Source organism: Anas platyrhynchos, chromosome 3 (genome assembly GCF_047663525.1).
Source record: "Anas platyrhynchos isolate ZD024472 breed Pekin duck chromosome 3, IASCAAS_PekinDuck_T2T, whole genome shotgun sequence".
Classification (NCBI taxonomy): Eukaryota; Metazoa; Chordata; class Aves; order Anseriformes; family Anatidae; genus Anas; species Anas platyrhynchos.
In genome coordinates this window covers 116,241,036-116,263,060 of record NC_092589.1, presented here as the reverse complement: position 1 = coordinate 116,263,060, position 22,025 = coordinate 116,241,036, and the positions used below count along the sequence as shown (strand labels likewise).

The following is a 22,025-nucleotide window of genomic DNA, read 5'->3' as shown; positions in this document are numbered from 1 at the left end:
TCCCTTTAACAGAGAAGATATTTGCCAACTACTTCTACTTTCAAGAACAGTACATATAATAAAGCTTACGGATTGAAGTGACAAGTTGGGACTTTCTGAGGTCCAATAGTGCAAACACCATGATTTTTCCATTCTGGGCTATGTAGTTCCTCTTCCCTGCAGACTATAATATACACAATAAGTACAATAAGTTTGAACTACAGCCATCTCTAAATGGAATCTAAATGGAAAAAAAAAAAATTCCTTTTTTCCTTTACTGAGCTAGCCAATGACATTTCTGGTAATTTCATGTCATTGAAAGAGTTGCCAGTCTCTCAAATTATGTTGACCATGACAAATATGTTAGAAAGTCATTAGGGACAAACTGATAAATGTGAAAGCATGCACATACACACATGCTCAGATGAACTGCATAAGTCACAGATTCTTATTAGAACCAGGCTTACAATATGAGGTCAGTGAAAGTCCAGAAACTGTTTCAGGGTGAAAATAACAGCACACAGATCTCTTGTTTCTTTACATCCTGGGGCAGAAAACACCCCTGAGGTGCTGTGGTCTGTGAAGGACCCATAATGGAGCAGAAGAAAATGAATAAGAAACAAAGAGCTAGACTGCACTGCCCATATGACTCCAACCTCCTGTGTTACCCACTATATCACCAGAAGAATTGGGGTGGACTAAGTGTAGCCCATTTTCCTTAGTCACCGCTGTTGCTAAACAAAACAGGGACTGAGAGTGATTTGACAGTGGAAAGGCCTTGCAGAGGGATCTGGATAGGTTGGAGAGCTGGGCGATCACCAACCGCATGAAGTTCAAGAAGAGCAAGTGCCTGCACCTGGGACGGGGAAACCCTGGCTGCACGTACAGACTGGGCGATGAGACGCTGGAGAGCAGCCTAGAAGAGAGGGATCTGGGGGTCGTGGTAGGCAGCAAGTTAAATATGAGCCAGCAGTGTGCCCTGGCAGCCAGGAGGGCCAACCGTGTCCTGGGGTGCATCAAGCACGGCATCGCTAGTAGGTCAAGGGAGGTGATTGTCCCGCTCTACTCTGCGCTGGTGAGGCCTCACCTCGAGTACTGTGTGCAGTTCTGGGCACCACAGTATAAAAAGGACATGAAACTGTTGGAGAGTGTCCAGAGGAGGGCTACGAAGATGGTGAAAGGCCTGGAGGGGAAGACGTACGAGGAACGGCTGAGGGCACTGGGCCTGTTCAGCCTGGAGAAGAGGAGGCTGAGGGGAGACCTCATCGCAGTCTACAACTTCCTCGTAAGGGGGTGTCGAGAGGCAGGAGACCTATTCTCCATTAACACCAGTGACAGGACCCGTGGGAACGGGGTTAAGCTGAGGCAGGGGAAATTTAGGCTTGACATCAGGAGGGGGTTCTTCACAGAGAGGGTGGTTGCACACTGGAACAGGCTCCCCAGGGAAGTGGTCACTGCACCGAGCCTGTCTGAATTTAAGAAGAGATTGGACTGTGCACTTAGTCACATGGTCTGAACTTTTGGGTAGACCTGTGCGGTGTCAAGAGTTGGACTTGATGATCCTTAAGGGTCCCTTCCAACTCAGGATATTCTATGCTTCTATGATTCTATGACATAGCTGTTTCTCATCCATCCTGTTTTATTGCTGGCATGTTCTCTGGCGTAGTTGTGATCTGTAGCAAGAATAAAACTTCTAGACAGAGCATAAGCCTGACTTGGGGACAGCACACACATCCCATTCCTTATGGGACACGTGGACCAAAATGCTTCAGGTTTGGCTTCTGTCCTTACCTGATACTACAATATATATCAGCATTCTTTGCAGCTCCAAAGACCACTGCATGACTGTATGTTGAACACATGAACTACTTCTTAGTTTCAAACACAACCCCCAGATCCCTCTCTGCAGGGCTGCTCTCCAGTGTCTCATCGCCCAATCTTTACGTATACCCAGGGTTGCCCCGTCCCAGGTGCAGGACCCAGCAGTTGTCTTTGTTAAACTTCATGTGGTTGGTGATCGCCCAGCTCTCCAATCTGTCCAGATCTCTCTGCAAGGCCTTTCCGCCCACTTCCGAAACCACAATTACTCCAAGTTTGTTGTTGTCGGTAAATTTGCTCAAAACACCTTCTAGTCCTACATCCAAATCATTTATATTAATTATTGAAGAGGACTTATATTATAATATAAATTAATATAATATTATAATATAACATCATAATATCATAATATAATAATATCATAATATGATATTGTATTATAAATTATAATTATCATAATGCATATATGTATATTATATATTCATATAAAATATAAATAATTATAATTATATTATAATACAATAACATAATATTATAATATAAATTGATATGATATTAATATCTTATATTAATCATAATCATTGAAGAGAATTGGCCCTAAAATGGAGCCTTGAGGGACCCCACTAGTGACCATCCACCAGCCAAATGTGGCCCCATTAACCACAACCTTTTGAGCCCTGCCCATCGGCCAATTGCTCACCCATCATATGAAGTTTTTGTTAAGTTGTATGCTGGACATTTTGTCCAGCAGAATCCTATGGGAAACCATGTCAAAAGCCTTGCTGAAGTCCAAAAAGATCACATCAGCTGGTTTCCCTTGGTCAATTAGATGGGTGATCTTATCATAAAAGGAAATCAAATTTTTTAGGCAGGACCTACCCCTCATGAACCCATGTTGGCTGAGACCAACGACTTCATTGTCCCCCAGGTGCACATCAATAACTTCAAGAATCATCTTCTCCATAATGATTCCAAGTGCCGGGTCCTGCACCTGGGGCACAACAACCCCAAGCAGAGCTACAGGCTGGGAGATGAGTGGTCTGCTTTCAACATTTATTATGGAGAAACACTAAAGAGGTTTTCTTTCTTGGGCTAAAATTAAGCGTGCTCAGGTGGCCAAGAAGGCCAACAGCATCCTGGCTTGCATAAGAAACAGTGTGACCAGCAGGGCTAGGGAGGTGATCGTCCCCCTGTACTCAGCTCTGGTGAGGCTGCACCTCGAGTACTGTGTTCAGTTTTGGGCCCCTCGCTACAAGAAGGACATCGAGGTGCTTGAGCGGGTCCAGAGAAGGGCAACGAAGCTGGTGAGGGGCCTGGAGAACAAGTCCTACGAAGATCGGCTGAGGGAGCTGGGTTTGTTCAGCCTGGAGAAAAGGAGGCTCAGGGGAGACCTTATTGCTCTTTATAAGTATGTTAATGGAGGCTGTAGTGAGGTGGGGGTTGGTCTATTCTTCCAAGTGCCTGGTGACAGGACAAGGGGGAATGGGCTAAAGTTGCGCTGGGGGTGTTTTAGGTTGGATATTAGGAAGAACTTCTTTACTGAGAGGCATTGGAATGGGTTGCCCAAAGAGGTGGTGGAGTCACCATCCCTGGAGGTCTTTAAAAGACATTTAGATATTGAACTTAGTGATATGGCTTAGTGGAGGACTTGTTAGTGTTAGGTCAGAGGTTGGACTAGATGATCTTGGAGGTCTCTTCCAACCTAGACAATTGATTCTGTGATTCTGCAAAGAATAATTCAAAGAATAATAATTGGTGTTGTCATCCTGGCCGGGTGGTCTGTAACAGGTTCCCACAACAACATCCCCTTTATTTGTTCCTCCCTTAATCCTTACCCAGAGGCTCTCAACTTTGACATTCCCAACCTGAAGTTCCATGCAGTCCAGCTCCTGATTCTAGTAAACCATCCCTTAGCTCATCACCGGTGTGCCTGGTTTTATCCCCTTCCCCCTTCAACTCTAGTTTAAAGCCCTATCTATCAGCCCTGCCAAATCCTGAGCCAAAATCCTTACCCCTTTCTGAGAGAGGCACATCCCATCTGGTGACAGCAGGCCTGGTGTCATGTAGACCTCCCCATGATCGAAGAACTCAAAGTTTTGTCAGTTGCACCAGTCCCAAAGCCACATGGTAAAGTAGTGAGCCTGCTTGTCAGCATCTATCCCCCCTATCGGAAGGACAGAGGCAAACACAACCTGTGCCCCTGATCCTTTAAGTAGTCACCCCAAAGCCCTAAAGTCCCTTTTGATTGCTCTTGGACTTCTTGTTGCTACATTGTCATTACCAGCCTGAAAGACCAATAGCAGGTAGTAGTTGGTGGGCTGTACCAGGCAGTTGACTTCCTGAACTAAGTCTCTCACCCAAGCCCCAGGGAGACAATAGACTTCCCTGTCTGTTGGGTCCAGTCGGCATATCAGGCCCTCTGTCCCTTTCAAAAGTGAGTCCCCCATGACAATAACCCTTCTGTCTTTCTTACCAGATGATGTAGCAATGCGGGGGGTAGGTTGCCTTGCCTTAGGCACCCTCTCCATCTGGGATGGGCTTTTTTCTACTTCATTGTTCTGACTATGGTGTTCTAGAGCCTTGTACCTGTTACATAAGGGTAGACAGGAAGGTGAGGTGGGCAGGGACAGGGCTCACCTACCACCCCAAACAGGAACCTGCCTCTCCCCCCCCCTGTAGCCTAGGTCCCCTCTTACTGCCTGGTGGGATGAGGACACTTTCGTCTTCTGTGCAGCAGGAGGCACCTGTACTGCGGCAAGCTCCTGAGTCTGTCTCAGAGAGGGTAGAGTACACCTCCACCAGTCAATTTGCATCTCTGACTCCCTGATACTCCTGATGCTCACCTCCTCCAGAAGCTCTGCTACGTGTTTGAGCAACAATTCAACTTGGGCACACTTCCCACAGACATACCCCTCGCTGCTGCTGTCGAATACAGAGAGAAGACTCTGCACACTCTGCAGCCCAAGACCTGGACTGCGGTGTGTTTCCCTGAGTCCTCCATCCGAGTAGCCACATCGGTGACTGCAGCTGGAGAGGCTGCTAGAGATGCAGAGGCCATGGTTTTCTGCCTGGTTGATACCATGGCCAGGTTTCTCACAAGCAGGCTACCAGTACCAGTACTGAAGGGAAAGACCACTGCAAGAAAGTGGTGAGGGGACCTCCCTGCTAGCCCTGCCTGTGGGAACTGCTGTGCCATGCCCTGTTTGCCCGCCCTGGTCACCCATGCTCCTGGTCACCCGTGCTTCCTAGGGGCAGCCTGGTAAGGGGGTGCTGCTGGCTCCGCCTACACCTTGTCAGCCTCCCTTGTGAGGGCTGCCGGGTCCTGGCAGCTCCCTCAGCTGCTTCGAGTGGAGTCGATGCTGAAAAAAACACCCTGCCTGTCTCAATCTCCAGCTCCACTGCAGAACGCATCTGCCCGAGCCGATAGCCTTAGCAAGAGGGTCATTCCTCAATGACCCTTCAATCTCCAAGCTTCACAGGAACAAATCAACCACTTCAGCTAACAAAATAAAGCTGCTCCACAGTCAGAATCTACCTAATAATATTTTCTCCCTACACAATTGCACCGGTCACCTTCTTTCTAACTAATTACCATCCCAGTAGACTTGTAGTAATGTGTTTTGAAAAGTTCTCAACAACAACAACATTTTTTTTTCTGAAGTAGCATAAAACATGCACATTGCACTCTGTTTTGATTGATTGATGAACCTCAGTGCAGTGTATAGAATAATGTGCTAAATGTTACAGCTGCCCTTAGTGGGCAATTTCAGAAAATTATTAAAATGTGGTTCTTTTAAAAGGTTTGGTAATGTAAGTCAAAGAGACACTTAACAGACCCAATGCTGATTAGTGTGGGTGACCACAGTATACTCGAGTCTTTGATATTTCTTGGCTTTTTCTTGGTTTCCCGGAGGCCCTTTGGACAAAGGAGGGAAGATGGCTGAGACACCCTTGGCCTTCTGGGAAACTCAGTGACATTTAAAGGCTGCTGGGGCCTATTTTGCTAATATCTAAACTAATTAAAATAAAATCTTAATTGTAGAAGCTTGTTCACCAGAATTCTAATAAGCCTCGGAGCAGTACATGCTGCATGCTTTTGTGCTAAAGGCTGTCTCAGCTATGTGAGAAGGGTTTTACTATACAAAGAATTGTTCCCAGCAATCTTTCTCAATCTCACAACCAACTTCTTATATTAAAAAATGTCACTTCAAATGTAGGACGAAGACTTGCTCCAACATGTCTTTTTCCATATACACTGAACACATTTTGCTGTATCATGTAATAGGATATTTGTCAGGAAGTGGCAGACTTATGTATTTCAGCTGTGTCATTATTAAGAATAAGTGTGATACCCTGCATTGAACTTCAACCTCACATAACCCCAAAACTATTTCTGAAATTATAGTTGACACCCAAGGAGACAAAACAGTTGAGATGTTGGAACACCTACCAAACAGCCATTAATTAGTTTTCTTTTTTCTTGTTTCACTCCTGTGTAATGTGGACATTTTCTTCAAAATTATAGGATTTAGACAGCATATAGTCATATAAACCTATAATTTGAATAATGGATGCAGATAATTTCCTCACTGTTCAAATCTAGATCCCTGGAAATAGTAGAAAGAAAGGTGTTCAAAGGTAATCAGAAGAGAAAGGTTCATTTTCTTGGTGAGAACTCCTCAACAAGAAAAAAAAATGACTGAGGAAGGATGTGGCAAACATTCATAGCATGGAGAAAGTAACAGAGAATGATCATTCATTTTTATAATAAATGAAGATGGACACACAAGGAGATTACCAGTCAGCAAGTTTAAAACAAATAAATACTATCTCTTTCACACTTCACAGTTAAACTGGAGAACTCACTGCCATAGGCTGTTGTAAGCATGTTCAAAGAGGAATGAAGTAAATTAACAATACTTCAGATGAAATCCTGAGTTCAAAAAGACTCAACACCAATAACGGCTGGAGGCTGCAAGAATGTGTTGTGGGAAGGATCACTCTTATATTCTCTTTCTTATATTCCTCTGTAACCATCTCCTATTGGACACTGCTAAGGACTAGTACGTGGGCATTTTCTCTGATGTGAGACAACTTTCTTAAGAAATCAGTGACACATTGGGGCATTTAAATCCTATTTATTTCAACAGAATAACTAAATATACCAAATGTTTAACTGTCTAAATTACTTGGGTGAAAAACAAATCAAATTACAAGCACAGTCCAAAGTGTGCAAATATTTCAGAGCAAGATTAGTGAATGCTGATGAACTCACAATTTCAGTACTCATTGCACACTTGTTGAAGGCAATGAAAACTTCATTATAGACTTCACTAGAATCTGAGGAAGGTCTGCAATGAAGCTTTGTTTAAAAAGCCTTTAGTTCCATTAAAAAAGCTTTCTATTCCACAAATGTCCATCTCAGACAGTGAGAGAGCTTTTGAGGGTAAGTGTCACAATTAAAGGTAATTAACCCAATTGGAAATCTATTCTCAGGTAGCTATTGGAAAGATGGTGGTTTGGTAAGACAGAGCAGGAGGAGATAGGTTTCATATATTCTGTCAGTTTTCAAACAAACACAGCAAGGACTCAATATGCAAGCAATGTCTTCACTCGTCAAAACTGAAGATCATTGATAATTCGTTAGCACAGCCCAATGTAGTATTGTAAATGACATGGGCATTGGGATGAACTGAATGAGCATTATGTGTCTGCTGATGAAGTATATGTCTGTCAACTCAACTCTGAGTCTGACAGGTCTTTTTTATTATTATTATTTTTTTTTTTTTTTAACATCTGTGTGTTCAGTGTCACTATGACTGCACACTGAAATACCTGTGTCAGATCAATAAGACACTCTAACAGCTAAGAAGTGCATCATAAGAATGTAACAAATATTGAAGGGTATAGGAAAAGCTTATTAATATTTAGTAAAACTAATCTGTTTCTCACTAGCCAAAACATGCACATCCAGCCCTTTTGGGGAGACAGCTTTGAAGACTCACTAAGTTGAGATGAGGTTTTCTACACTATACATTTCTACCTGCATATTCCCTGTGGGAATTATTCCATAATTTTGAAGCCAACTTTTGAGATTTGGGAGATCGTTAGAGGGTTTGTGTATGTTTTCTTCATTATGTTTTTCCAGATACACCAAACGTAGTCACTTTATAGATGGGAATTTGATTTAAATAATATGACTTTGCTAACATTACATTTTGAATTTATCTTTACTAAGGATGCATTTTAATTTTATTCCATGTATCCTCATTAAGCAACTGTTTGCTCCCTCAGGCATTTTTTTCAGGCTTTTAGTCTACCTATTGGTACTCAAAGCTGTAAAAGTTAAAGCTTATTTGAAATTTTATTCTGAAATCTGCTAGCTTTTTCCCCTTTGTAGAACTGCAGGCATTCAGGGGCATGACTACACTGTTGCTGGAGATGTTCTATTTTCCCTGTATAATTTGATAAATATTAAATTGAATAATATATTTATAATAATGTTTTGTAGGCAAAGCCCTAATCTCCAAAAAAATGGCATATTTGTTAGAATAGCATTTTATTTTGCATTGCTATTAGCAGAATCACTGTCTAATCAGTTATCTGAAATCCTTCCACTGTAACATGTAAATGTGAGATAGGTATTGAAATTACCAGCAAGGGGCCCCAAAGGAGCTGTATTTTACTTGTGTCTATTGTTTCTGACTTCTGAGTATTGCACACATAACTTTAGGATGACAACTGATAGAAGAAAGTCTGACAAAAGAGAGAGAAAGTCATTGACAAGGAGTTGTTTTGTGATTTTTTTTTTTTTTTTTGGACATAAAGAAATGGCAGAATTTGCATCAAATGGAAAAGTCTTTCTAATTTTTATTATTGTACACTCAAATAATAACGTTTTCTTGTGCCATATGCATATCTAGCAAGTTTAGGAATTGTCATTTGACTAAAAGAATGGGAAAGACAGACAAATCTGGAGGAAGTAATGAAAGCACGCAGCACTGGTTAAGATTGCAAAGCAAGTTAATTGTGTCCTGGGACATGGATCTAACTTTCATGCCTTCTCACCTCGTACCCTCGTTACCATTACTTCGTTTTTCTTTAGCTGCAGTGGCTGTTATTTAAACAGTCCTGTGACTATGCTGTCATCAGCAAGTTGGGACATATATATGTCAATGTGCAGTAATAATGGGTGAGGTTCTTTAGTTTTCATTCTTTCCTTCCTTCTGCATCGCCAACATTTCCCCACATACATTCCTCTTCAGGTCATTGTGTATTTCCCTAGAGAAACAAATTTGTTGATCCTTGGTTTGATATAATCCTTCATTCCCAGAACTTGCATAGACAACAGGTACTGACTGCTCTCAAACTAAGTTACTGTTTAGAAATATTTCTCCAGATCAGCATTTGTTGTTTTGAAAAGCTGGGTGCTACCTTCAGCAAAAAAATAAATAAACCTTCTAAAGTAGGTCAGGAATCAGAACCAAAAAGGCTGCTCAAGGCAGACTCAGATCTGTAGGTATTTGCAATTTTAACTCACTGGTTCAATGTACAATAAAGCTTATAGGTGTACAGCACAAACAAGTAACCAGTAAAAAATGCTTATATTATAGGTGGCTGCATGTGCCTTATTTATTTCTGATTGTTGACATGTAAACAAAGATGCACAGAACAATAGTTAAATATGAGTAGATATAAAGTAAACAAAGATAACGTGATCTGGAAAATGCATAACTGATATACCTAATACATGCAATCAAGGAGTATAAGCAAATTCAAACAAATGTCCCTATCTGATATGGAAGTCACATAGCTTTAAATGTAGGGTGACTAACAAATTCCTTCAGCCAACCTGTACGCTGAAAGAAAGTAAGCATTTGCTCCAACTCCCTATTGGAATAGACTGGCAGTTCAAATATCCAGAATAATAACTTCTATTAGAAGTACTGGACCTCTAATAGAAAATTTTTGTGGTTTAACCCAGCCAGCAGAAAAACACCATACAGACGTTCGCTCACCCTCTGCCCTCCCTCTCTGGAATGGGGGGAGAGAAATGGAAAAGTGAAGCCTGTGAGTTGAGATGAAGACAGTTTATTAAGACATTAATAATAATAATAAAAATATAATGTTATACTATAATACTACTAATAATGTGTACGAAACAAGTGATGCACAATGTAATTGCTCACCACCCGCTGACTGATGCTCAGCCTATCCCCGAGCAGCCGCCCCCCCATCCCGGCTAGCCACTCCTATATATTGTTTAGCATGATGTCAGATGGTATGGAATACCCCTTTGGCCAGTTTGGGTCAGCTGCTCTGGGTCTGTCCCTTCCCAGCTCTTTCTGCACCCCTAGTCTGCCTGCTGGCAGGACAGAGTGAAGAACTGAAAAGTCCTTGGCTTGGTGTAAGCACGGCTCTGCAATTAAAACATCAGCATGTTATCAGCACTCTTCTCATCCTAAGCCAAAACATAGCACCCTACCAGCTACTAGGAGGAAAATTAACTCTGTCCTAACTGAAACCAGGACAAAAATTTACACTGACTTGTGCTAGACAAAGTACCTGAGATCTGGTCCAAAGTTGCCAAAATATTGTCCACAGTGTCCAAGCTGAAGATGAAACCTTATGGGCTACCAGAGGGAACCTAATGGGGGACATCTTCATTCACCCTATTTTGTCTTCTTGACAAATCTCAACAAATGTATGAAATTGATAGAAGTTGAATCAAAAGCCTTCACTATATTCAGACATGAATCCTAAGCTGGAGGTCATTTTTGTTGTTGTTGTTGTTGATTTCTTTTCTTTCCTTTAAAAAATATATTTATTGTTATGTTATGTGTATATGTAATTTGTGTATGCAGCTATTATTATTATTTCCTTAACAAAATTCTGACTCTACTTTGAAGACACTGAGGTGAAAAATGAAAAGAAAACATGATCTTTGAGTTTAAATGTATCTAGACTTTCTAGAGGAAGACCAGATGCGAAGGACAGCTACCTTCATATTTTATCCCAGACCACTCCAGAATAAAACTAGGTTCTTTGTCAGAGTTAAAAGTTCCTTTTGCTACAGCCAGTTGCACATCTCTTTGAATGAGCCAGTGTATAGGGACAAGATAGGTACAAATCATACTTTGAGCCACCTCATTCAGATACAGATATTCCAGCTCAGATTGGACAATGAAGGAAACAGAATTTGGGTTAGATGCTTCTCATTAACTTCCTTTGAATGGATGCTCTTGTTTAAACATTCAAGATGTGCCATAAATTTAAAGGTAAATTTCAAAAACACAAGGCTGCTTTTGTTTTGTTTTTGTTTTGTTTTGTTTATGATTGGAAAAATAATTTTCATGGAAAACATTCCTTTCTCCTTCATGCCTTCCTGCCTTCCTTCCAGAAGAGGGCCACAAAGATGACCAGTGGACTGGAGCACCTCTCCTATGAAGAAGGGCTGAGAGAGCTGGGGCTGTTCAGACTGAAGAAGAGAAGGTTCCAGGGTGACATTATTGCAGCTTTTCAATACTTAAAGGGAGCTTATAAAAAGATGGATGGCAACTTTTTTCTCAGACAGACAATGATAGAACAAGGGGGAATGGTTTTAAACTAAAAGAGGGGAGAATTCGGTTATAGGTTAGAAGGAAATTCTTCACTCAGAGGGTGGTGAAGCACTGGAACAGGCTGCCCAGATATGGATGCCTCATCTTGCCAATGTTAAGACCAGGTTGGACGAGGTCCCCTGGGCAGTGTGATCTAGTGGGTGGCATCCCTGCCCATGGGGCAAGGAAGTTGGAACTATATGATCTTTAAGGTCCCTTCCAAGCTAAGCCATTCTACAATTCTATGATTCCTTCCTTCTCTCCCTCCTGAAGCACAAAAGAATGTAGTAGCAAGATGGGGATCAGGACCTTCTCCCAAGCACTGAGAGACAAGACAAGGGGAAATGACCTCAAGTTACACCAGGGAATGTTTAAGTTGGATAGTAGGAGAACATTCTTTACTGAAAGAGATGTGTAGCACTGGAACAGGCTGCTCAGGGAACTGGTTGAGTCACCTTCCTTGAAGGTCTTCAAGAAATGTGTAGATATAGAATTTGGGAAGTTGGTAGCCTGGTTTAGTGGTGGACTTGTCAGTAGCAGGTTAAAGGTTGGACTAGATAATCTTAGAGGTCTTTTCCTGCCTGAATAATTCTGTGATTCAATAATTACATGAAGTAATTCTGTCCTGATTTACACCATATTAAGAATAATGGCTCTGTTTCTTCATAATGTCCTTGGCTTCTGTGGGTTTCTTACATGCAAACAGATAAGGAACTTCAGTCTCTTTTAAGGTGTTTTTTTTTTTTTTTTTTTTTTTTCTTTTAATATATTAATTATTATTCCTGTTTAGACCTTGTTCAGAAGATTATCCAATGTATTACTCCCTAGTACTACTAACACTGAACAGACTTTACTTGTGCTTTCAGAAGTCTCAGTCATTTTATCTTCTGAAAAAGTTCAGGAAAATCACCTCCTCTTGGTGCCGTAAGGGCGAGAAGGTCTCTGTTGAAGTGAAATTTTTTGGAGTTGCTTTGATGGCTTACACCTTACCAGTTTATCTCACTGGCAAGTAAACTAATGCTGAGGTGGGTTGTCACTGCTCAGTTATTAACAGTAGGTTCATCTGTTTCTGAAATTAAGGTGTCTGCAACTCCACCAGCTTGGTGTTCCTTGACAGCTACAAGAAAAATCTCTAAAACTGTGCTGCTAATTGTACAAAATACTAGAAGGTTCAGAAATGTGTGATATTGAACACATACCATCTCCAACAATTATAATTTGGTTGTTAACAGAAGGCTATTTTAAAATTTGGTTGTTAACAGAAGGTTATATTAGGAACTGAGTAGTGAAGAACACTGCTGCAAAAAAATAAATTATAAAGAAGAGATGTGACAGGAAAATTTGCTTCTAGCATAATATTTTCAGTTCTACTGTACTGGAGGAAGCCTTAACCAGGAAAAGCTTGTAGTATTTAGCAGGAAAAAATATTAAAACTCTAGCTCTGCAGTTTCTGCCATGTTGAATAATGTCACTCTTTTATGTGGCAAATTTGCTTGTATCCACACGAATTTGGCAGCACTATGATTTTTCCAATCATATACAATTACTTAAACCAGAAATGTTGAATCAGAGTATAGAAGTTATCTACAAAGCTCAAATTATCCCTTTGGAACATGCTTTTGATATTTTAAGTTTACTGATGCAAATATTTTTGGATCTCTCTTATTACAGAGGAGTTGTGAGAACTGCAGTTAGTATTACCAGAAGGTCTTATGAATTTAATTGAGTTTCACAGATGAATCTTGAGCAGAAAAAAAGTAGTGTTTGGAAAAAACAATCATACATTTCAGGTCATTGTTTCCAAAACGAAACTTCCAGACATTTTGCTTGAGAATGAGTTTGTTTTATATAAAAAATGCTTAACATTTTGATTTTGATATAGTGCATTTTTACAGTACCAAGTAACAAAAAATATCAGTGTTTGTTAGAGGAGGAAAATGCCACTAAGTTTCCCTTCTTATTATTATGACTGAAAAATTGATGAGAACAAACATTCTTACAAAGTTTCAATATCTTTCTGTATATAATGAGTCTAGAAAATTTCAGCATTAACTTGTGCCCTTTAGGGGTGTTATCGACATCAGCAATTGTGAAAACATAATAAGCAAGAAAGGTAAGTTTCCAGGTAATTATTATTTTTTTTTTTTCCTGGAACTGAAGAACAAATCTGAGCTAAGTGTCACAGTATGAGGTTTTGCTCTACCTTGGTGTTGCATTCCCCTTCAGATTGTTGCAATCTCTTTGCTTTTAACTTTTCCAAATGTACTTTCCTACCTTTCCCTTATCTGTCATTAGTTTGCTTTCCCTTGCAATCACTTTAAAGGACAATACATGCAAATCTGTATACTAAAAAAATAAATATTAGGTAAATACTGAATAGTTGTATCGTGATTTAACCTTTGAATTGTAATTCTGCAGTAATTCTAGTCTTAAAAATTACCAAGGCATATTTTGATATCATGGCCTAATATCTGCCATAGGCAAGGAAGCAGCTGGTATAATATAAATGCATGACTACAAGTTGCTGACTCTACTGCCAGATTTGCTTTGCCACACTGAGAACAATGTTAGTAAAGGAACCAGCAGGCTGGACAAAGAAAAGAGTTTTTATTCAAACCTCCCACTGACACTGAGTTTCACAGGTAATAAGCAGGACTGGCCTAAGGCCAAAAATAAACTTTTTATCTGGCTCTCTAAACAAGAGAGACTCTTCTACAACACAGGATTTCAGCAAAGTTTCCCTGAAGCTAATGGCATTTCATTCAACTCAAGACTGTTAAAAGTGGTTCTAGAAGATGCTGATCACTCTTGTCCTTCATTCTGTTTTTCTATACGAAGTCTCCTAAGAAGTTAGAGAGTCACTTGGGCATATATCAGGAAATTTTTAAATACATGTAGATTTATTTGAAATTACATTGTGCACCGTTGAGGGTAGAAGGTATCCAAATCTGTTGGTTGTTGTTGTCTTGTTTGTTTGCTTTTATATGTTTTTTTTTTTTTAATTCTATATTTTCTTGCAACTACATAAATAAACATGATTGTGTGTGTGTGTGTATGTACATGTATCTTCTTTAACCAAAAGATAGAATAGGAAACATCTTTAAAAAATCCAGTAAATAGACTGTACTGTATAGCTAAAAAAAAATAAATAAAAATAAAAATAAAAATAAATAGAGACGTATTTAATTAAAAAGACTTGTCTTCAGAAATCTTGAAGCATTTCATATCTGAATGAAAAATAATCAGCTTCTTTTCTCTCACCAGAAAATATTGTTGCCTCTCAGAGGAGAGGGAAAAAAAAAAAAAAAAAAAAAAGAGGCACCAAAATCTGAGGAATGTAAACCAAAATCATCATTTTATTTTTCATTTAGAAAATGTCAATTCCTCCTACATTTATCTTTAGTTTCTCATCCTTGTTATTATAGTGGCTCTTTTGCTGTTTTGCATTCTGTGACATTAAGTAAAGAATTACTTGTGGAATCTTCTAACTTTACTTTTCTTTCTTAAATTATTTCTCAATTAGAAACAAACCACAAACACAAAACAAACAAAAGATTAATTTTTATAGAACCATTTTGGTCATACTCCAAAGACCAAGTAGCGCACTGAAAACAATATTTAAGTCTGATATTTAAAATAAACCAAACAAAGCCAAACCAAAACAAAGATTTTAAATCCTAGGTGTCCCAATCCCATATGTTAGCTGGCAGAACTAAGTAAATAACCTTCTTCTGTATTTGCATATTTTTAAACAATTTGCAATGTAGTTTTGCATAAAGAGAACACTTTTCTTTTTTATAAACAGATGCCTCTCTGGCTGTCATTTCAAAGATGTGTGATTGAATTTCTGAAAATCTAGGAAAAATGATAAAAGTGACAGAAGTAAAGCAAGTGATTTGACTACTGTTTCAAGTGTTCTTTCTTTTTCCATTTAAATGTAAAAACAGTATATATGTCCTGAAGATATTATTCAGTAATCATAATAGTGGACTTTCAATAACACTTGAAATTGTTAAAGGTTCTGTGCTAATTAACACAGATAGTGCCCGCAAATTTTACATGCTAATATTAACCTTGCAAAAGTGAGTCAATTTGTGTGTGTGTGCATGCGAGGGTTGCATTCCCTCTATGTACTCACATGCACTGAATATACAGTCATTTGTCAGTCTTTAATAAGAAACAGAAGTGACATCTGTCATGCATTCCAGTAAACACATTAAGCAAACACAATAGGACCCCAAAATGTTTACTCAAGTACTCTAATTAATTGTGACTTGCTGTAACAGAGTTTTCTATGAATTAAACAGAAAGATCCATGCTCTCTCCTCCCCCTCCTGTAGCTTTTTGTGCAGTGGGAAAAGATTTAAACTAAAGACTTCCCTTCTGGCCGTGCCAAGGTGCATTTTTTCCTCACAGACCTGAGTTGCAGTAGAAGTTGATGTGAGAGTTTGTCATGGCTGTTTTGACAGTCCGGTCATCCTAATCCAGGGATCTGGTCCCTGTGGTTTGTCAATTATCCTACTAACCCTACAGCGAGAGGAACACTCAAGGCACTGAACTGTCATACACTAACCAAGAAATAATGTCAGCAGCCAGTGAGCAGGGACTGAGAGAGATGGGGATGCTTTTGACAACAGAGAAGTGTAGATCATTTCAGAGTTTATTTTATTTATAGGCATTCGTAACAAATTAATTATATAGCGCTGCAAGGCTTCACTAAAACTTGCTGGATTCAGCCCTGCATGCACACACAGGATGATGAACACAATGGAGTACAGAGATTGCAGCACTGCAGATCCAGATGTGAAGGTTTGATTCCCAGTTTCTTTCACCTCCCTTCTGTGACCTTGAGCTTGTTACTTGACTTGGATATGTTTCAATATCCCCCTGGATAAACTGAGGATAAAAGCATCCATTCTTAAGAGCAGGCAGAGCCTTAATCAATTAATGCCTGTAAAGGACATTAAGATCATTTAGCAAAAGGTAGAATTAAAGTGCAAATTATGCTAAAGTCCTACTGAAATGAAAAGCAAGTGCATTTAAAGGGGATTTAGATAGAGAAGGCGAGACAGTGAAGAAAATCTAGGTGGAGGATTACAGGAGGCTTGATTCTGATCCAGTATGTATCAGGATAATTTGGCTTAATTCCCCCTCTTAATACTAACAAAGCAGGCTCTGTCCTGGATTCTCACTTGGTGTAAAATTACACTGCACCAATGACTATGACTGCACCAATTATACCAACTCAGAATCTAATTTTTTGGATCTTAAAGTCTTCTTTTCCTATATATATATATATAATTTCCAGAGTCTGTTTTTTTATTTGTTCGTTAATCACAGGTTTACTCTAACCATGTTGAAGCAAGAAAACATGTCAGAAGAAATCAAACAATAGAGATTAATTAAATCTGGAGTCACCCTGTATTGAAGTAAGGCACAGCATGACCAGCAAGACTGTATGATGGCTATGGAGCCAGGAGAATCTCTTACACCTTTATTTCCTTCGTTTAGATGTGGTACAGCACCAGCAGTAACTTGTTCAAATGTTCTACCATCTCTTCAGAAAATTATAGGGTGTGAGATGAGTGAATTGACTCAGGCCCTAGCAGGCATTTTTCCCTGGCAAGGTAACTTCTTTTAAGCTAGTCTTCTAATTTCTTGTAAAAAGATGTGGGAACAGGCCAGTCAACACAGTATGGGGATGAAATCCAACACAACTGCTATGAAATTTAATGTTTTAGGACTGCTTCTGGTAGCCTGAACAATTTAGAGCACCGGTGTCTTGTGGTTGTGAAGATTTGTCATGGATATCAACATGGGAAGAGAAATATATGTTGATCCTTGGAAAGAGAAACTTTTTCATTTATAGCTATTTCAAACTCATGGGTGCTATCATCAGAACAACAGAATGTAATAGATCTTGCTATGGATCTAATAAATTTATCTCCCACATATCACCTACATGACTGAAATATGCACATTCACTGCTGATATTTTATGAAGTCTGGGAAAATAGCAATGCCTCAAAGCATGTAAATTCACCACCTTCAGTTTTAGCTATATTAGTGGAGAATTCAGTCCTGGAGTCCAGGACTTTACATGATCATGTCTGATATTAGACCCTAGCTATTTCAATTGCACCAGAGTCATCAAATCTGGAAAAGAGCTGGAAGGTAGCCTAGGAAAATATTATACTTTGACAATGTGTTACTACATGAACATTGCTTCATTGTGCAAAATGTAACCGATCATTCATGAAAATCTTGAAAGTATTTACCATAAAAGGAGAGGAGAGGAGAGGAGAGGAGAGGAGAGGAGAGGAGAGGAGAGGAGAGGAGAGGAGAGGAGAGGAGAGGAGAGGAGAGGAGAGGAGAGGAGAGGAGAGGAGAGGAGAGGAGAGGAGAGGAGAGGAGAGGAGACAAGGAGAGGAGAGGAGACAAGGAGAGGAGAGGAGACAAGGAGAGGAGAGGAGACAAGGAGAGGAAAGGAAAGGAGAGGAAAGGAAAGGAGAGGAAAGGAAAGGAGAGGAAAGGAAAGGAAAGGAAAGGAAAGGAAAGGAAAGGAAAGGAAAGGAAAGGAAAGGAAAGGAAAGGAAAGGAAAGGAAAGGAAAGGAAAGGAAAGGAAAGGAAAGGAAAGGAAAGGAAAGGAAAGGAAAGGAAAGGAAAGGAAACCTTTGGAATAGCCCACATGAGAAACCACTAATCTACATTGATCCAATTGAACTGAAACAGCTGCTTGTTGTCATTCTCCATAGCAGGTAGTTTAGGCTTAGGGCAACTTTTTATATATAGAAACTCTATCTTGCCATCAAACATTAAAGAAGAAGACTGTGCTGGGAATGAATATACATAAATTTTAAGACAGGAAGAATACTCAGGTATACAGACATACATTGTATGAGGAAACAACACAGTTCCTGTGAGCCAAAGCCATGAGTCAGTCATTAAATCTCACCAAATGAAGGCCAGTAAACCTCTTTTTTTTTTTAATTCCCTATGAATCTCACCGTTTTGTGAGCTGAATATGATCCCTGCTGTTGGTGAAATGTCAGCAACAGGTTTTTTTTTTTTTTTTTTTTTTTTTTTGGCTGGTTATGTGGTTATGTGTTTCTCTTCCTGCAACTGAAGATTCCCATAGTCACTCACCAGCCCGATGGGAGTTGTTTCAATAACTCTCCCATGCAAACAGATTTCAGCAGAATCACCATATATCTCATATGCAAGTGCCTGGCCATGAGATAATCTTATTTTATATTGGTGACTCAGAGAGCAGTAATACCCATCATAGGCTTCAGTCCAGTTTCTTCATTCTACCCTTTGTGGGAAAGGACATACAGTTTTCAGACTGATTATTTTCTTTTTGGAAATATGGGCATGCTGATAACACAAGCATGTCTGAAGATATTTAGACACATTCAAAATTGTGTCTGTGCATTGGATATTACTGTCAGACTGCTAGTGAGGTGGTCGAGGAAAGATGTAAACAGAGCCCATCCCCTGTCTCTCCCCACACAAATGAATCTCCCTCTCTGATACCTCAGAAGTTGTATTCCGCGAACACCAGATCCTTTAAAACAATTTGCAGGAAAGTTAGATTATCAATGAGAAACTTTAAACCTCTAGGACTGCTACTTGACAATTTGTCACTCAACTTCAACAAAACTATAGGGGAAAAGCACAATGAATTAATGAATAGCAACAAATCCCCATGACAACATGTTACTTCATTAAAATTTTATCAGCATTCTTCCTAAGGAAAGCATGCCTTCTGTTCTGTGTTGAGTTTCTTCTACAGTGTTTTACAGACAATTCAGAGCATTCTGGTGCTTCAAAATTAGTTCCTGTGGAGAGTGAGCTGCACACAGACTCTAGATTGTGTCACGCAGTGGTCTCCTGGGTGCCATGATGAAGTTTTGCCTACATTTTTTTTCTGTGTATGTAATGCCTTAAACATTAATCAAGCATTTCCCAATTGCTTTCTTTGAGAATAGGTTAATTAGCTGCAAATGCATCTCTGTGTTAATTTTCAGCAAATGCATTAAACTGCATTTCATAAATATTTTCCTAGCAACCAAATGAAAGCTTTGAAAGGAAAATGTTTTCATTGCTTTCACTGAGGCTCTATCTTATGCTTTTTTGTTTGTGTGTCTGGATATCCATAAAAACATACTCATTGCTGTTTAGTGTATTTTTCAGTTCTGAATACAAACACACACAAAAAGATTATAATAAAAATAGTAAAAATAGTCACTAGATATTGTAAACTTAACAATACAATTTTAAGTTTTGTAACAAAATAAAATAAAACAAAATCTTCTGCTCTGAAACACTGCAGGTATTTGCTAATGGAAATTCAGGTGTTCGGATAATTTTAAAGAATAAAAACAAGACAACAGATAAATTGGAAGAAAAAAAAATGAATTACTCTCAAAAATAAATAATACTTTATATGCATATCAGCAATCTGCTTGGGTTTTATTAATAAACATTTTTCACAGATTATGTAAAGTCAGACAGTCTGATTATTTACTTAATGTATTTGGTTCTAAAAGTACCTAACAGGAAAATAGGTGTTCTTAAAAACTTAGTACTACAAACAGATTTGGGACACAAATTCAGTATTAGATTTCCACCTGGTATCTATAGCATTTGACACAGGGACTGGGTGTTGAAGTGGGTGGCTAAAATCCTGATTTTTGGAGTGAGGCAGAACTAAGAGTTCACACTGAGATTCTGCAATATTTATGATATGGGTTTTCTAAACCAGACAGAGGGTATTGAAATGATATTTCTTTAGCATTAGACATTTATTTTCTACAAATGAAACATACATCAGAAGGAGCCAGTCTCCTGCTTCCAGCCAAGTGCTTGAACTGCACATCTCTGTCCTCTCCTTGTCCTCCCCATGAATTTTGCCATTCTTGAGCAATGGTCCAGTTTCAGTAGAAAATATGTAGAGATCTATACACAGAATCCAATGATGATGAGAAAATTCTGGTTGAATTTTGAAATTGTCATAACCACTTCCAACTTAAATCCTATAAACATGATCTGCCTTCCATATAACCAATCTGATCAATTACTTATGCCAAAAATTTTCACTCTACATTATTGTTATTATTATTTTAATTCATTGCAATCTTAGTAGGTTAGGCTTGTTTCTGAGCAGGCTCAATAGTGTTAGTTGCATTCAATAATGTCGTATTGTAGCCAATATAAATGTCATTGCAGCCAATATAAAACTGAATGTGATGCACTTGATGAACTTACCATTATACAAAGATTTAATGACATTTCAGGGTTCAGCAAGCTGTGACACTAGTGTCAAAGAGATGTTGTGAGCAAATGGCAGCAAGGTCAGGAACTAGGAGTTGTAGTACTCTAAGAAAGGCTTCCATGGGAAGAAGCTGGTATCAGGCTGCAAGTCTGTTTTTGTGCTCTCTTGCAGATGACAAAATACAGGACAACGGAACCTGTAGCCACTCTCCTCTTGAGATGCAGATTTTCCTGGTGCATTTCTTTTGGCAGATACACCTTCAAACTTTTAGAAAAAAAAATAAAAATAGATTAAGACTTGTCTTCTGAAATACTGTCAGACTTGCTACACACAACGTGTTTGTCCAACATACTCTTCAACCCAAGACCCAGTTTCTGTGAAATGTCTAACCACGTTTGGTTAGACAATATAACTAATTAACTCAATTTACAGCTATCATTATCTCTAACCAAAGCCAAAAACATTATGTGATATTCTTGAAGAAAGCAGAAGAAAAGCTATTTCCTTTCTTCTCTTAATTTCTTTTTCCACTTCTGAAGACATCAGTAACTTGTGAATTAAAAGGCAAGGGGAGGTGGCTTTGAGTAGGTTTCAGATATATCTGTCATGGGGAGCATGTGGTGCTATTTAAGTTTCTTCTGAACTCTGCCTGCCTGTCTCTGTCCTGTAGTCTTTTTGAGGCAGCTTTTGTTAAAGGCGAGTCATGCCAATCAGTCCTGGCAGGTGGTCTTTTTAGTTCCAGGTGTTGACAACAGGTATTTGCTTTGGTCTCATATACCCTATATCACAAAGGGAGATGGTGAATTCAACATTCATTGGCAGGAAGATGATAGATGACATTTTCTGGCTCAATGTTCTTCATGGTACCATCCCTAATGGTTATTTTATTTTTCCAGTTCATGTGCCACTTGGTGAGGAGTAAATGCAGATTCAGGACTTGAAAATTCACTATGTATTGTGCTCTCTCTACCAGTATGTCTATTTCAAAGAAACACTGTGCTCCTTTTTTTTTAATTTATTTTTATTTTTATTTTTATTTTGTTGTAAGAGAGCTTTTTCATTCAGGCTTTTTTAATTTACCCCTGAGTTTTAATGAGTTGAAATCTATTATTTTATTCTTAGTCATCTTTATAGGAATCTGATGGTGAATTATAAACAGGTGCATCCCTTGCAGACATTTCCTAAAAACTACAAGATGATTATAAAAAATCTGCTTGCTAGTGTCTAGGACAGGAGCACTGGGGATTAGTATATATTTGTGTGCTTTTATTAAATTAATTATTTAGGAGCACAAAATTATCTTAGTGAAAGATCTTTTTGTTTGCCTCTTGTATGCCATTTGTGTGTGCTGC

At 39.0% G+C, this 22,025-nt stretch overlaps 1 long non-coding RNA gene across 2 annotated transcripts; it reads right to left on the bottom strand.

Annotated features, from left to right (window-relative positions):
- Positions 1-15,246: 15,246 nt before the first annotated feature.
- LOC110351728 (uncharacterized) lies at positions 15,247-21,326 on the bottom strand. 2 transcript variants are annotated; one of them, XR_002399514.4, is made up of 4 exons: positions 21,026-21,326; positions 20,667-20,937; positions 20,228-20,357; positions 15,247-16,347 (listed from the first exon to the last, which is right to left on the bottom strand). It is a non-coding gene; the product is annotated as an uncharacterized lncRNA (long non-coding RNA). The 2 variants fall into 2 exon arrangements; XR_005265057.2 differs by lacking the exon at positions 15,247-16,347 and having other exon boundaries at positions 20,138-20,357.
- Positions 21,327-22,025: the final 699 nt, after the last annotated feature.